Below are 17,582 nucleotides of genomic sequence, written 5' to 3'. Positions count from 1 at the left end.
ACTTCTCATAAGAATGTATTTTGTTGTACTATAGTGGTGGCCATTTGCCGTTGCTTGGGCCGCAGAGAGGGGTGAGGTCAAGGTGTCATCATGTGTAAACATATCTTTTAAACCATGTGAAGGGATGATTGATGGGGAACCAATTATCTCTTGGCTCCACTGTGTCTGTGTGCCAGTCACTCCCTACTTTTCCCATCGGGGAGAGGAAGATGGCAGTGTCTGGAACCATTCTATCTTGACCTAAAGGCTCACTTTCCTCTCCATGAGCTTGTCCAGAATTGGTTGTATTTAAGATGGGGTATCTAAAATGATCTAAAATGACAATTTGATATATATCATTGGGTGGGGGTAATGTCTTAGTACCATTTTGTACCAAGGACGAGATAAGAGCTTTGTTTAGGAGACCAAACTGAACGATACGTTATAGCCAATTCTGTCTGGCTAGGGGATATTCCTCTCTGAAGTAAAGTCTTTCTTTGTCTAAGTTCCTAAGATCTGTGGTTTGTCATGTCGTCTAGGGGGGGTGGATCTTTGCTATAAAGGATCCCAGTTGCCATTATGTTGACCACTCTCAACTTTTCATTAGAGAAACTGAACTGTTGAAAGTCAAAATGCTATTGCAAAAGCTTAATTATTATTAAAGGTGAAGATTAAGCATAACTCTGACTGGTGTGTGATTTGCTCTCTCATCATTTGGTAATTAAGGAAATTTCCACGACAATAGACTGACGAGTTTTCAGAAGAAAGTTCTTTGTTTCTAGCCATTTTGAGCCTGTAATCGAACCCACAAATGCTGATGCTCCAGATACTCAACTAGTCTAAAGAAGGTCAGTTTTATTGCTTCTTTAATCAGACCAACAGTGTTCAGCTGTGCTAACAAAATTGTAAAAGGGGTTTTCTAATGATCAATTAGCCTTTTAAAATGATAAACTTGGATTAGCTAACCCAACGTGCCATCAGAACAAGGTCACTTTCAGAGCAACAATCTCCTCCTCTCACACGTTTGTTTGTGGACCTCAATGAACAACACATCAGCTGTGTGTGACCAAGCGGAAAAAAACACAGCCTACATCGTTGTCCCCATATTAGCTAAAGTAACGTCTTAGTCATAGCTAACAGAACAAATCCGTTACAACCATGCAGTAACCGTGTATAATCAGTAAGCAGATACACCGGCGGCCTCCGGTGGCATTCAATTAATAAAGCCAAAAGCTTGACTTGGAAAAGTTTCAGTATTGTGTTGGATAGTCATAGCCAGCTAGCTAACATAGCATTCCTCTGTTTGAGCAGGGTGTTTGAATAACTAAACTGCATTTACTAGCTAAATGAGTGAAACTTATAGTGGATTACTACATTTCTCTTCTCCTTAATTTGTAAAGAAATTAAGTTGTTCTAAAACTGTTCAATTATTGACTTTCTCTCTGAGTCAACTACTCGCCACATTTGATGCACTGCAGTGCTAGCTAGCTGTAGCTTATGCTTTCAGTACTAGGTTATTTCTCTGATCCTTTGATTGGTTGGACAACATGTCAGGTCATGCTGCAAGAGCTCTGATAGGTTGGAAGATGGCCTCTGGCAGTTGTCATAATTACTGAGTAAGTCTATGGAAGGGGGTGAGAACCATGAGCCTCCTGGGATTTGTATTGAAGTCAATGTACCAAGAGGAGGACGGAAGCTAGCTGTCCTCCGGCAACACCGTGGCTCTACCCTACAGAGTGCTGTTGAGGCTATTTGTTTAACCTTTATGTAACATGTCAAGTCAGTTAAGAACAATTTCTTATTTTTCAATGACGGGCTGCCCTGAGCAAACCCTCCTCTAACCTGGACTATGCTGAGCCAATGACCACATAAGCGAATTATGTTTTTCGAAAAGGATAAAAAATTAAAAGCTGAAATGTCCTGAGTTAATAAATATTAAAGCCCTTTGTTATGGTAAGCCTGAATACGTTCAGGAGTACAAATGTGCTTATAAAGTCACATAATAAAGTTGCATGGACTCACAATGTGCACAATAATAGTGTTTGACATTATTTTTGAATGACTAGCTCATCTCTGTACCCCACACATACAATTATCTGTAAGGTCGAGCAGTGAATTTCAAACACAGATTCAACCATAATGATCAGGGAGGTTTTTTTAATGCCTCGCAATGAAGGGCACCTATTGGCAGATGGGTAAAAAAAAAAATCAAAAGCAGATACTGAATATCCATTTGAGCATAGTGAAGTTATTAATTACACTTTAGATGGTTAATCAATACACACAGAGTTACAGGCATACAAAGTTACAGGCATCCTTCCTAACTCAGTTGCCAGAGAGGAAGGAAACCGCTCAGGGATTTCACCATGAAGCCAATGGTGACTATAAAACAGTTACAGAGTTGAATGGCTGTGATAGGAGAAAACTGAGTATGGATAAACAACATTGTAGTTACTCCATAATACTAACCTAAATGACAGATTGAAAATAAGGAAGCCTGTTCAACAACAACAAAAAAACATTCAAAACATGCATCTTGTTTGCAACAAGGCACTAAAATAATCCTGCAAAAAATGTGGCAAAGCAATTCACTTTTTGTCCTAAATACAAAGGGTTATGAATACAACACAACACATTACTGAGTACCACTCTCCATATTTTCAAGCATAGTGGTGGCTGCATCATGTTATGGGTATGCTTGTAATCATTAAGGACTGGAGAGTATTTTAGGATAAAAGAAATTCACGGAAAGGAAGGAGCTAAGCACATACAAAATCATAGAGGAACACCTGGTTTCCACCAGACACTGCGAGATGAATTCACCTTTCATTAGGATAATAACCTAAAACACAAGGCCAAATCTTGCTTACCAAGAAGACTACTTACAGTTTGGACTTAATTCTGATGGAAAATATATGGCAAACCTTTAAAATGGCTGTCTAGAAACGATCAACAACCAACTTGACAGAGCTTGAAGTTTTTTTAAAGAATAATATGATACAATCCAGATGGGAAAAGCTCATAGAGACTTACCCAGGAAGACTCACAGCTGTAATCACGGCCAAATGTGATTCTAACATGTATTGACGGATGGGTGAAGATTGGTGAGAATTATTTTTTATTTATTAATTTTGAACTCTTATTCCACATACCAAAATGTGGAATAAGTCTAGAGGTATGAATACTTTCTAAAGGCAGTGTAAATGCTGGTTAACTAAACATGTGAAGACCTCCCTCCATCCCTCACTGTGAAAACACACCTACACTGACACACACACACCCGGACACACCCACCACCACACACTCACCACCACGCACTCACCACCACACACTCACCACCACACACTCACCACCACACACTCACCACCACGCACTCACCACCACACACTCACCACCACACACTCACCACCACACACTCACCACCACGCACTCACCACCACGCACTCACCACCACGCACTCACCACCACGCACTCACCACCACGCACTCACCACCACGCACTCACCACCACGCACTCACCACCACGCACTCACCACCACGCACTCACCACACACACACTCACACTAACCCCCAGACACATACACTCTCACACACACACACCACCACACACTCACCACCTCACACACACACTAACATGAACCCACAACTTATTCTCATGCCATACCGTTGATTATTATTATAATTATTATCATTATTATCATTATCATTGTTATGATTATTATCATTATCATTGTTATTATTATAATTATGATCACTATTATGAACATTATTATTATTAATAGTATCGTTGGTATTAATATTATCATTATCATTAGTACTTATATTATCATTATTATTATCATCATCATTATTATTACTATTATCATTATTATTATCATTATTATCATTATTATTATTAATATTATCATTATATGTTCATTATTATTATCATAATTATCATTAATATTATCATTATTATTATTATCATTATCATATTATTAATATTATCATTATTATCGTTATATTACCATTATTATCATAATTATTATTAATATTATCATTATTATTATCATAATTATCATTAATATTATCATTATTATTATTATCATTATCATATTATTAATATTATCATTATTATCGTTATATTACCATTGTTATCATAATTATTATTAATATTATCATTATTGTTATCATAATTATCATTAATATTATCATTATTATTAACATTATCATTATGTGATCATTATTGTTATCATAATTATATTACCATTACCATATATTACCATTATTATCATAATTATTATTAATATTATCATTATTATTATCATTATTATTATTAATATTATCATTATATGTTCATTAATATTATCATTATTATTATCATTATTATTATTAATATTATCATTATATGTTCATTATTATTATCATAATTATTATTGATATTATCATTATTATCGTTATTGTTATTTATATTATTTTATTATTAATAATATTATCATTATCATTATTATTATTCATAATATTATTATTATTATGATCATTGGTGTTATTATCAGTTTTATTATTAGCATTATCATTATTATCATTATTAAATATTAGCATTATCATTATTATCATTATTAGATATTAGCATTATCATTATTATCATTATTAAATATTGGCATTATCATTATTAAATATTAGCATTATCATTATTATCATTATTAAATATTAGCATTATCATTATTATCATTATTAAATATTAGCATTATCATTATTCATAATAATATTATTATCATTATTAATATTATTATTTATATACCAGTCATTATTTTCTGCTACCAGTCACTTTCAAGAAATCCCTTTATACGCCAGTATCCCTGACTATATGTCCATATCTACCTCAATACGCCAGTATCCCTGACTATATGTCCATATCTACCTCAATACTCCAGTATCCTTGACTATATGTCCATATCTACCTCAATACTCCAGTATCCCTGACTATATGTCCATATCTACCTCAATACTCCAGTATCCCTGACTATATGTCCATATCTACCTCAATACTCCAGTATCCCTGACTATATGTCCATATCTACCTCAATACTCCAGTATCCCTGACTATATGTCCATATCTACTTCAATACTCCAGTATCCCTGACTATATGTCCATATCTACTTCAATACTCCAGTATCCCTGACTATATGTCCATATCTACCTCAATAGTCCAGTATCCCTGACTATATGTCCATATCTACCTCAATACTCCAGTATCCCTGACTATATGTCCATATCTACTTCAATACTCCAGTATCCCTGCGTATATGGCCATATCTACCTCAATACTCCAGTATCCCTGACTATATGTCCATATCTACCTCAATACTCCAGTATCCCTGACTATATGTCCATATCTACCTCAATACGCCAGTATCCCTGACTATATGTCCATATCTACCTCAATACTCCAGTATCCTTGACTATATGTCCATATCTACCTCAATACTCCAGTATCCTTGACTATATGTCCATATCTACCTCAATACTCCAGTATCCCTGCCTATATGTCCATATCTACCTCAATACTCCATTACCCCTGCACATTGTAAATGTGGTACTGGCAGTGACCCTGTACACAGCTTCCTCTCTGAGGTACTGAACACTGAGCCAGTATAAAGCTTCCTCTCTGAGGTACTGAACACTGAGCCAGTATAAAGCTTCCTCTCTGAGGTACTGAACACTGACCCTGTATAAAGCTTACTCTTTAATTTCTTAATTCTAATGTTTTTATTTTTAGTTATAATATTTTGATATTGATTACTGCACTGTTGGGTAGAGCTCGCAAGTTAAGCAATTCACTGTACTTGTGCACTTGACAATAAAACGTGTGCACGTGACAATCAAACGTGTGCACGTGACAATCAAATGTGTGCACGTGACAATCAAATGTGTGCACGTGACAATCAAATGTGTGCACGTGACAATCAAATGTGTGCACGTGACAATCAAATGTGTGCACGTAGCCTCCCGGGTGGTGCAGTGGTCTAGGGCGCCTGCATCGCAGTGCTAGCTGTACCACCAGAGACTCTGGGTTCGAGCCCAGGCTCTGTCGCAGCCGGCCGCGACCGGGAGGTCCATGGAGCGATGCACAATTGGCCCAGAGTCGTCCGCGTTAGGGAGGGTTTGGCCGGTAGGGATGTCCTTGTCTCATCGCGCACTAGCGACTCCTGTGGCGGGCCGGGTGCAGTGCACGCTAACCAGGTCGCCAGGTGCACGGTGTTTCCTCCGATACATTGGTGCAGCTGGCTTCCGGGTTGGATGCGCTCTGTGTTAAGAAGCTGTACGGCTTGGTTGGGTCGTGTATCGGAGGACGCATGTCTCTCGACCTTCGTCTCTCCCAAACCCGTACGGGAGTTGTAGCAATGAGAAAAGATCGTAACTACTAACAATTGGATACCATAAACAGGGGTAAAATTCAAAATAAATGTAAAGATTTTTTTATTTTTTTTAAACGTGTGCATGTGACAATAAAAGTGCACGTTTTTGTTCCGAGTGAATTATATCCAACCCCTAGAAATAGAATGAGTAGAAAGGGTGAAAAAGCCCGTCTGACCACGGCATTTTGGCAGGTAAACTCATAGACATTCTATTTCTACGCTCCTTTAGAAAAGGGACTGTGGACTTGGCACATGATGTTAATTGTGACCCCCAGACTTGATATACAGACATACTGTAAACTGGGATCATTGGAGATTTATTGGCTGGTTGGCTACATTGTGAAAAGTGGCCATCTGAGAGAACACAGCAAGGCAGTCACAACACAACAACACTGTACAAGGCCCTAGGACAGCGTTATATACATCTAATGGGCCAAGGCATGGCACACACTTCAGAAAGGGCAACAACACATAAACACCGGAGTAGAGTTTGATGTCTGAGAACACACACACTCACTCACTCACACCATACACTCACACACACACACCATACACTCAAACCATACACTCACACACTCACTCACCATACACTCACTCACACACACCATACACTCACACTCACTCACACACACTCACACACACACTCACACACTCACTCACACACTCACTCACCATACACTCACACACACACACCATACACTCACACACACACACCATACACTCACACACATCACACACACACCACACACACACTCACCATATACTCACACACTCACTCACACACACACCATACACTCACACACTCACTCACACACACACCATACACTCACACACATCACACACCACACACACACTCACCATACACTCACACACTCACTCACCATACAAACACACTCACCACACACACACACACTCACCACACACACTCAACACACCATACAACCACACTTTGTATTTTTCACAGTGGTGCTGCTGGTGGTTTTAGCAGCCGGCTCCTCAGTGGCTCCCTGCTCCTGGAGGTGGTTGAGGAGCCCGCTGTGGTCCAGTGGAGAGGGGCTGCTGTGTGGTGACATGTCCCCTGACCCTGACCTCTTCTTTGGTGCTGTTGACTGGCCTGGGCCAAGGTCTAGGACCACTCTCCCCACCCCATCCCCCGCCTCACCCCCAACCTCTACCATCACCACACCCCCAGCACCTGAGATGACGTCTGGTGCTGAAGCCGACGCTCTCTGCTGGGCCTCCATCTCAGACAGGCTGTAGGCCAGGGCCATCTGGAGATCGTCATCATCATCCTCTTCCTCCCTGGGGACGTCAGGGTAGTGGAAGTAGGGGGCTGAGCTGAAGGAGCGCTGGGCCATAGACCGGGGGCCGGAGCCGGGTCGGTGTGGATGGGTCTGGAGCTCCACAGGTAATGCCCTCTCTGCCTGCTGCTGAAGGTGTTGCCTGGGAGGCTGTGAGGGTTGGCTAGGGGGCAGGTGGTCTCTCTTGCTGAGCTCCAGAGCCAAGGCCAACTCATCCTCCACACCTGGGGGAAAGGAAGGGGACAGGAGGGGGTTAGGAGGGGAACAGGAGGGGGTTAGGAGGGGGGCAAGCGGGGGTTAGGAGAGGGACAGGAGAGAGACAGGAGGGGGACAGGAGGGGGAACAGGAGGGGGACAGGAGAGAGACAGGAGGGGGTTAGGAGGGGGACAGGAGAGAGACAGGAGGGGGTTAGGAGGGGGACAGGAGAGAGACAGGAGGGGGTTAGGAAGGGGACAGGAGGGAGTTAGGAGGGGGACAGGAGAGGGTTAGGAGGGAGACAGGAGGGGGACAGGAGGTGGTTAGGAGGGGGTTAGTAATCAAATCAAATGTATTTATATAGCACATCGTACATCAGCTGATATCTCAAAGTTCTGTACAGAAACCCAGCCTAAAACCCCAAACAGCAAGCAATGCAGGTGTAGAAGCACGGTGGTTAGGAAAAACTCCCTAGAAAGGCCAAAACCTAGGAAGAAACCTAGAGAGGAACCAGGCTATGTGGGGTGGCCAGTCTTCTTCCGGCTGTGCCGGGTGGAGATTATAACAGAACATGGCCAAGATGTTCAAATGTTCATAAATGACCAGCATGGTCCAATAATAATAAGGCAGAACAGTTGAAACTGGAGCAGCAGCACGGCCAGGTGGACTGGGGACAGCAAGGAGTCATCATGTCAGGTAGTACTGAGTTAGGAGGTGGTTAGGAGGGGGATAGGAGGAAGAATAACCCAGACACAGCTAGTCAGGAACAGTTGACAAGGGACTGAATGAGGGGAGGGAGAGACACAAAGGGTGGATGGATTACCATTGATGAGCACCGTCTTCAAGACCCCGTCTTCCTCAATCTCTGTTCTCTCTTGACCGTTTTCTTTGATCCTGTTGACAAGAACAGTCAGTCACCGCCCATATCATCATATTGAGGGAACCAGTAAACATGTTTCCCTCACATGACCATGCAGAGACACAAACGCAGGAACAAATGGTACCATTTGTTTTACACTAAATAGGGTTTATGGTGTAAATTGGGATGCAGATTTACTGACTTCTTGGTGGCGGTGCGTTTGCCGTTGATGACACGCGTAGAGGTGGAGACAGACTTGAAATTCCCCATCCCTCCTGCGATGCTGTCCATCCAATCCATTCCAGCCATGGAGGACGAGGAAGAGGTGAAGTCGTGCACTGTGAAAGAGGGAGGAGGAATAGGAAGAGGTGAAGTCGTGCACTGTGAAAGAGGGAGGAGGAGGAGGAGGAGGAAGAGGTGAAGTCGTGCACTGTGAAAGAGGGAGGAGGAAGAGGTGAAGTCGTGCACTGTGAAAGAGGGAGGAGGAAGAGGTGAAGTCGTGCACTGTGAAAGAGGGAGGAGGAAGAGGTGAAGTCGTGCACTGTGAAAGAGGGAGGAGGAGGAGGAAGAGGTGAAGTCGTGCACTGTGAAAGAAGGAGGAGGAAGAGGTGAAGTCGTGCACTGTGAAAGAGGGAGGAGGAAGAGGTGAAGTCGTGCACTGTGAAAGAGGGAGGAGGAGGAAGAGGTGAAGTCGTGCACTGTGAAAGAGGGAGGACGAGGAGGAAGAGGTGAAGTCGTGCACTGTGAAAGAGGGAGGAAGAGGTGAAGTCGTGCACTGTGAAAGAGGGAGGAGGAAAGAAGTCGTGCACCTGTGGAGGAGGAGGAAGAGGTGAAGTCGTGCACTGTGAAAGAGGGAGGAGGGAGGAAGAGGTGAAGTCTGTGAAGGAGGGAGGAAGAGGTGCACTGTGAGGTGAAGTCGTGACTGTGGAGGGAGGAGGAAGAGGTGAAGTCGTGCACTGTGCACCTTGAAAGAGGGAGGAGGAAGAGGTGAAGTCGTGCACTGTGAGGAGGAAGAGGTGAAGTCGTGCACTGGGAGGGAGGGAGGAAGAGGTGAAGTCATGCACTGTGAAAGAGGGAGGAGGAAGAGGTGAACTGTGAAAGAGGGAGGAGGAAGAGGTGAAGTCGTGCACCTTGAAAGAGGGAGGAGGAAGAGGTGAAGCACTGTGAAAGAGGGGAGGAGGAGGAAGAGTTGAAGTTGAAGTGAAGGAGGGAGGGACGAGGAGGAAGAGGTGGAGTCATGCACTGTGAGGGAGGAGTGGTCATGCACTGTGAAGGAGGAGGAAGAGGTGAAGTTGTGCACTGTGAAGGAGGGAGGAGGAAGAGGGAAGTCATGCACCTTGAAAGGGGAGGAGGAAGAGGTGAAGTCGTGCACTGTGAAAGAGGGAGGAGGAAGAGGGAACTGTGAAGGAGGGAGGAGGAAGTCATGGTGAAGTCATGCACTGTGAAGGAGGGAGGAAGGAGGAAGAAGTGAAGGAGGAGAGAGGAAGAGGGGAAGTCGTGCACCGTGAAGGGGGAGGAAAGGGGAAGTCATGCACCGTGGAAGGGAAGGGAGGGAGGAAGGGGAAGTCATGCACCGTGAAAAGGGAGGGAAGGGGAAGAGTGAGGAGGAGGAGGAGAGGAAGGTGAAGTGCACATGCACTGTGAAGGCACTGTGGAGGGAGGAGGAAGAGGTGAAGTCTTGAAAGAGGGAGGAGGAAGAGGTGAAGTCGTGCACTGTGAAGGAGGGAGGAGGAGGAAGAGTCGTGCACTGTGAAGTCATGCACTGTGAAGGAGGGAGGAAGAGGTGAAGTCATGCACTGTGAAAGAGGGAGGAGGAAGAGGTGAAGTTGTGCACTGTCATGCACCTTGAAAGAGGGAGGAGGAAGAGGTGAAGTCGTGCACTGTGAAAGAGGGAGGAGGAGGAGGAAGAGTTGAGCACTGTGAAGGAGGGAGGACGAGAGGAGGAAGAAGTCATGCACTGTGAAGGAGGGAGGAAGGGGTGAAGTCATGCACTGTGAAAGGAGGGAAGAGGGAAGTCATGCACTGTGAAGTCATGCACCGTGAAGAGAGGGAGGAAGAGGGGAAGTCATGCACCGTGAAAGAGGGAGGAGGAGGAGAAGAGGGAAGTCAGTGCACCGTGAAGGAGGGAGGAAGAGGGGGAAGTCATGCACTGTGAAAGGGGAGGAGGAAGAGGTGAAGTCATGCACTGTGAAGGAGAGGAGGAAGAGGTGAAGTCATGCACTGTGAAGGAGGGAGGAAGAGGGGAAGTCATGCACCGTGAAGGATGGGAGGAGGAAGAGGGTGAAGTCATGCACCGTGAAGGAGGGAGGAAGAGGTGAAGTCATGCACCGTGAAGGAGGGAGGAAGAGGGAAGTCATGCACCGTGAAGAGGAGGGAGGAAGAGGTGAAGTCATGCACTGTGAAGGAGGGAGGAAGAGGGGAAGTCATGTCATGCCGTGAAAGGAGGGAGAGGAGGAGGAAGAGGTGAAGTGCACTGTGAAAGAGGGAGGAGGAAGAGGTGAAGTGCACCTGTGAAAAGGAGGAGGAAGAGGAAGAGGGAAAGTCATGGAGTCACCTGTGAAGGAGGGAGGAAGAGGTGAAGTCATGCACTGTGAAAGAGGGAGGAGGAGGAGGAAGAGAAGTCATGCACTGTGAAGGAGGGAAGGAGAGGAGGAAGAGGGGAGTCATGCACCGTGAAGGAGGGAGGAAGAGGTGAAGTCATGCACTGTGAAGGGAGGAGGAAGAGGTGAAGTCATGCACTGTGAAAGGGGGAGGAGGAAGAGGTGAAGTCGTGCACCTTGAAAGAGGGAGGAGGAAGAGGTGAAGTGCACTGTGAAAGAGGGAGGAGGAGGAGGAAGAGTTGAAGTCGTGCACTGTGAAGGAGGGAGGAAGAGGAGGAAGTCATGGTGGAGTCATGCACTGTGAAGGAGGGAGGAAGGGGTGAAGTCATGCACTGTGAAGGAGGTTAAGTCATGGAGGAGGGAGAAGGGAAGTCATGCACCGTGAAGGAGGGAGGAAGAGGGGAAGTCATGCACCGTGAAGGAGGGAGGAAGAGGAAGTCATTGCACCGGTGCACCGTGAAGGAGGGAGGAAGAGGGAAGGACGGTGAAAGAGGGAGAAGGTGAAGTGCACTGTGAAAGAGGGAGGAGGAGGAAGAGGTGAAGTCATGCACTGTGAAGGAGGGAGGAGGAAGAGGTGAAGTCATGCACTGTGAAGGAGGGAGGAGGAGGAAGAGGGAGTCATGGAAGGAGGGAGGAAGAGGTGAAGTCTGTGAAAGAGGGAGGAGGAAGAGGTGAAGTTGTGCACTGTGAAAGAGGGAGGAGGAAGAGGTGAAGTCGTGCACCTTGAAAGAGGGAGGAGGAAGAGGTGAAGTCGTGCACTGTGAAAAGGGAGGAGGAGGAGGAAGAGTTGAAGTCGTGCACTGTGAGGAGGAAGAGGTGAAGAGTGAAGAGGGGTGAAGTCATGCACTGTGAAAGAGGGAGGAGGAAGAGGTGAAGTCGTGCACTGGAGGGAGGAGGAGGAGGAAGGTTGAAGTCATGCACTGTGAAGGAGGGAGGACGAGGAGGAAGAGGTGGAGTCATGCACTGTGAAGGAGGGAGGAAGAGGTGAAGTCATGCACACTGCACTGTGAAAGGAGGGAGGAAGAGGGGAAGTCATGCACCTTGAAAGAGGGAGGAGGAAGAGGTGAAGTCGTGCACTGTGAAAGAGGGAGGAGGAGGAGGAGAGTTGAGCACTGTGAAGGAGGGAGGAGAGGAGGAAGAGGTGAAGTCATGCACTGTGAGGGAAGAAGGGGGAGTCATGCAGGAGGAAGGAGGTGAAGTCATGCACTGTGAAGGACTGAGGAGGGAGGAAGAGGTGAAGTCATGCACCGTGAAGGAGGAGGAGGAAGAGGGAAGTCATGCAGTCATGCCGTGAGGAGGAGGGAGGAGGAAGAGTTGAAGTCATGCACTGTGAAGGAGGGAGGAAGAGGGGAAGTCATGCACCGTGAAGGAGGGAGGAGGAGAGGAGTCATGCACGGTGAAAGAGGGAGGAGGAAGAGGTGAAGTCATGCACTGTGAGTCATGCACTGTGAAGGAGGGAGGAGGAGGAAGAGGGAGGATGAGGAAGAGGTGAAGTCATGCACTGTGAAGGAGGGAGGAAGAGGGTGAAGTCATGCACTGTGAAGGAGGGAGGAAGAGGTGAAGTCATGCACCGTGGGGAAGAGAGGTGAAGTCATGCACTGTGAAAGAGGGAGGAGGAAGAGGTGAAGTCAGTCACCTTGAAAGAGGGAGGAGGAATAAACTATGCACTGTGAAAGAGGGAGGAGGAGGAGGAAGCGGTGAAGTGCACTGGAAGTCATGCACTGTGAAGGGGGAGGAAGAGAATTGCACTGTGAAAGAGGAGGAAGAGGTGAAGTCGTGCACCTTGAAGAGGGGAGGAAGAGGTGAAGTTGTAACTGTGAAGAGGGAGAGGAGGAAGAGGTGAAGTCATGCACTGTGAAGGAGGGAGGAAGAGGGGAAGTCATGCACTGTTGAAATGCCTGTGAAGGAGGGAGGAAGAGGGGAAGTCATACCGTGAAGGAGGGAGGAAGAGGGAAGTCATGCACCGTTGAAGTCATGCACCGTGAAGGAGGGAGGAAGGAAATGTCATGCACTGTGAAGGAGGGAGGAAGAGAGGGAAGTCATGCACCGTGAAGGAGGGAGGAGAGGAAGAGGGAAGTCATGCACAGAATAGGGTGTCCACCGTGAAGGCGGGAGGAGGAGGAAGAGGTGAAGTCATGCACTAGTCAGCGCAGTCATGCACCGTGAAGGAGGGAGGAGGCGGAAGAGGTGAAGTCATGCACTGTGAAAGGAGGAGGAGGAAGAGGTGAAGTCATGCACTGTGAAGGAGGGAGGAATAGGGTGAGTCATGCACGTGAAGGAGGAGGAGGAGAAGGTGAAGTCATGCACCGTGAAGGAGGGAGGAAGAGGAAGTCATTTGAAGGAGGGAGGAGGAAGAGGTGAAGTCATGCACTGTGAAGGAGGGAGGATGAGGAAGAGGTGAAGTCTCACTGGGGAAGGAGGGAGGAGGAGAGGAAGGCACTGTGAAGGAGGGAGGAAGAAAGTCATGCACCGTGAAGGAGGGAGGGAGGAAGAGGTGAAGTCATGCACTGTGAAGGAGGGAGGGAGGGAGGTGAAGTCATGCACTGTGAAGGAGGGAGGAGGAGGAAGAGGTGAAGTGCACTGTGAAGGAGGGAGGATGTCATGCACCGTGAAGGAGGGGGAGGAAGAGGTGAAGTCATGCACCGTGAAGGAGGAGGAAGAGGGAAGTCATGCACTGTGAAGGAGGGAGGAAGAGGTGAACTGTGAAGTCATGCACTGTGAAGGAGGGAGGAGAGGAAGATGAAGTCATGCACCGTGAAGGAGGGAGGAGGAGGAAGAGGTGAAGTCATGCACTGTGAAGGAGGGAAAGAGGAAGAGGTGAAGTCATGCACCGTGAAGGAGGGAGGACGAGGAAGAGAGTCATGCACTGCACTGTGAAGGAGGGAGGAGGTGAAGGAGGAAGAGGGGAAGTCATGCACCGTGAAGGAGGGAGGAGGAGGAAGATGAAGTCATGCAGAAGGAGGGACTGAGAGGTGAAGTCAGCACCGTGAAGGAGGAGGAGGAGGAAGAGGTGAAGTCATGCACTGTGAAGGAGGGAGAAGAGAAGTCATGCACCGTGAGGAGGAGGGAGGAAGAGTGATAAAGTCATGACTGTGAAGGAGGGAGGAGGGAGGAAGGATAGTCATGCACTGTGAAGGAGGGAGGAGGACTGTGAAGGAGGTGAGGTGAATCATGCACCGTGAAGGATGCACCGTGAGGAGGAGGAGGAAGAGGTGAAGTCATGCACCGTGAAGGAGGGAGGACGAGGAAGAGTTGAAGTCATGCACTGTGAAGGAGGGAGGAAGAGGGGAAGTCATGCACCGTGAAGGAGGGAGGACGAGGAAGAGGTGAAGTCATGCACTGTGAAGGAGGGAGGATGAGGAAGAGGTGAAGTCATGCACTGTGAAGGAGGGAGGAAGAGGGGAAGTCATGCACTGTGAAGGAGGGGGGAAGAGGGGAAGTCATGCACTGTGAAGGAGGGAGGACGAGGATCAGTCAGATAAACTATACTGTGACTGGAGCTGATAGAATTGTGTTGTAACTGTGTCATAAATGGTTAAGCCCCTCTTATTATAGAAGTCCCAAATGATTCTCTACAACAGAATAGGGTGAGACTATCAGCGCAGTGAAGTAGTGATAACAGGGAGGGTGACATTTGGGATCCAGATATTGTTTTATTACGGACCTCCAGCAGAGGGAAGGAGAAAAACTGTGGGCCGAGGAGTGCCAGGATGATGGAAGCCACTGTGCATCCCTCCTCCGAGGACTGAGAGGACAGAGATAACAGAGGACTAGGACAGAGAGACTGAGGACAGGACTGAGGACAGACTGATGACAGGGATAACAGAGACTGAGGACAGTGATAACAGAGAGACTATGAGGACAGGATAACAGACTGAGGACAGAGAGACTGAGGACAGAGATAACAGAGAGACTGAGGACAGAGAGACTGAGGACAGGGATAACAGAGAGACTGAGGACAGAGAGACTGAGGACAGAGATGAGGACAGAGAGATAACAGAGAGACTGAGGACAGGATAACAGAGAGACTGAGGACAGAGATAACTGAGGACAGGGATAACAGAGAGACTGAGGACAGTGATAACAGAGAGACTGAGGACAGAGAGACTGAGGACAGGGATAACAGAGAGACTGAGGACAGAGAGACTGAGGACAGGGATAACAGAGAGACTGAGGACAGAGAGACTGAGGACAGAGATAACAGAGAGACTGAGGACAGAGAGACTGAGGACAGATAACAGAGAGATGAGGACAGTGATAACAGAGAGACTATGAGGACAGAGATAACAGAGAGACTGAGGACAGAGATAACAGAGAGACTATGAGGACAGTGATAACAGAGAGACTATGAGGACAGTGATAACAGAGAGACTGAGGACAGTGATAACAGAGAGACTGAGGACAGTGATAACAGAGAGACTGAGACAGTGATAACAGAGAGACTGAGGACAGTGATAACAGAGACTATGAGGACAGTGATAACAGAGAGACTGTGAGGACAGGGATAACAGAGAGACTATGAGGACAGTGATAACAGAGAGACTATGAGGACAGTGATAACAGAGAGACTATGAGGACAGTGATAACAGAGAGACTATGAGGACAGTGATAACAGAGAGACTGTGAGGACAGGGATAACAGAGAGACTATGAGGACAGTGATAACAGAGAGACTATGAGGACAGTGATAACAGAGAGACTGTGAGGACAGGGATAACAGAGAGACTATGAGGACAGTGATAACAGAGAGACTATGAAAAATAGAAGAAGCAAGTAGTGTTCTACTTTGTGTGAACTGCTGCGATTCCCCTACGGACTGGTTTCCCGGTCAGATTTACCCTCGACCAAGGAACACATAAAGACGGAGATATTGTTGAAGGACCGTAGGATATTGTTGAAGGACCGTAGGATATTGGTCAGACCCACCGAAGAAATTTGCAAAAGGATCCTGGCCTCCAAAGAATTCCTGAAACACTTCCTCTGGACTCCGAATGTAAAGGTGAACCCTGGGAAGTCTTCTGGAGCGGGATGGCTACTGGAGCCTGGTGGGAGGGAAGGAGAGAAGGGATACATACATTTTGATTGATTAATATGGACACTACCAACATTGTTGATCAAAAACAGAACAGAATAGAATAGATGATGTAATTGTAGACAACTCTATAAAAAACTTTACTTGCGTAAACCCCCGGTTCTATGAGAATACAGTGAGATGTCACGTCTTAGGGCGGGGTCACAAGCTCAAAGTATCCAATCACAAAGCGTCTGTCGGAGACAGACAGGTCGAGTGGCGAATGAGCTGAACAGCTCGACCTCCATAAACAAAAGAGCCACAATGCCTCTGCCGATTGGTCACGAACGTACCGCTCTTCCTGGTCTCCCGGAACCGAGGTCGTTCCTACAGCATCACCCTTCTGAGTTACGGCCAATCACGGTATACGCCAATGAAGGTGCAATTAATTGCAGGAGGACACAAAGTCTTAGTCACTCTTGTGCCATACACCTTCTATCCAAGTAGATGCTGGACATAAACAGTGGAAACGCCCTTCTTTCGAAGAAGTAAATGGAGGCGGGTTGAAAGCATAAAGCTCTAAGGTGAAACAATTGTAATTGCAAGGGTGTGATAACGCGCCCAGTCCAAGTGCGAAGAGAACTATGGTGGCTAGACATTATCTCTCCCAGATCTGGTTCACCACCTGGGCTAAAAAATGTTTTAAAAAAAAATGTACATCTGGGTTTATAAATATCCGGGTTCTGTAGTCCTGTGTTTTCCTATAGTACAATCAGATTCAATCTCGCTGTTTTTTAAGACTTTTTATTTTTTGATTTATTTTTTATTTTTCAGAAAATAATCAGATAGGATCATTCTGATCCAGATGTCACAATCCGGCCTTTCTGTGATTTGACCAGGCACCGTTTACACCTCGCCATCTACTGGACAGGTTGTGTTACTACTTCTGCACTGTCATAGGGAAACAGAGATGAGTAAACTACATGAATAAAGATGCCTAGATTTAAAAAAAGAATAGAGCCTGCATATCCACTTATAAGTACGTAGATGCATTTATTTGACACTTCTCAATATAACAACTGATACCACACATACCTATACTACAGTCAATTTAACATACCATAAGTAGGACTCGTACATCTCACTCGTACTTTCCTCAATGACAGGGGGTGAAGAGCGGATGACAGCGGATGACAGCGGGTGACGGGGGGGATGACAGGGGAAGGGCCTGACATGAAGA

The 17,582-nt window shown here is 46.2% G+C and overlaps 1 pseudogene; it reads right to left on the bottom strand.

Annotated features, from left to right (window-relative positions):
- LOC135518904 (dnaJ homolog subfamily B member 6-like) overlaps positions 1–17,582 on the bottom strand; it is a 54,436-nt pseudogene that overhangs the window by 14,092 nt on the left and 22,762 nt on the right.

Source organism: Oncorhynchus masou, chromosome 29, assembly GCF_036934945.1.
Source record: "Oncorhynchus masou masou isolate Uvic2021 chromosome 29, UVic_Omas_1.1, whole genome shotgun sequence".
In the NCBI taxonomy this organism is placed as follows: domain Eukaryota; kingdom Metazoa; phylum Chordata; class Actinopteri; order Salmoniformes; family Salmonidae; genus Oncorhynchus; species Oncorhynchus masou.
Note: the sequence above shows the minus strand (reverse complement) of the source record. Positions and strands in the feature narration are given on the sequence as shown.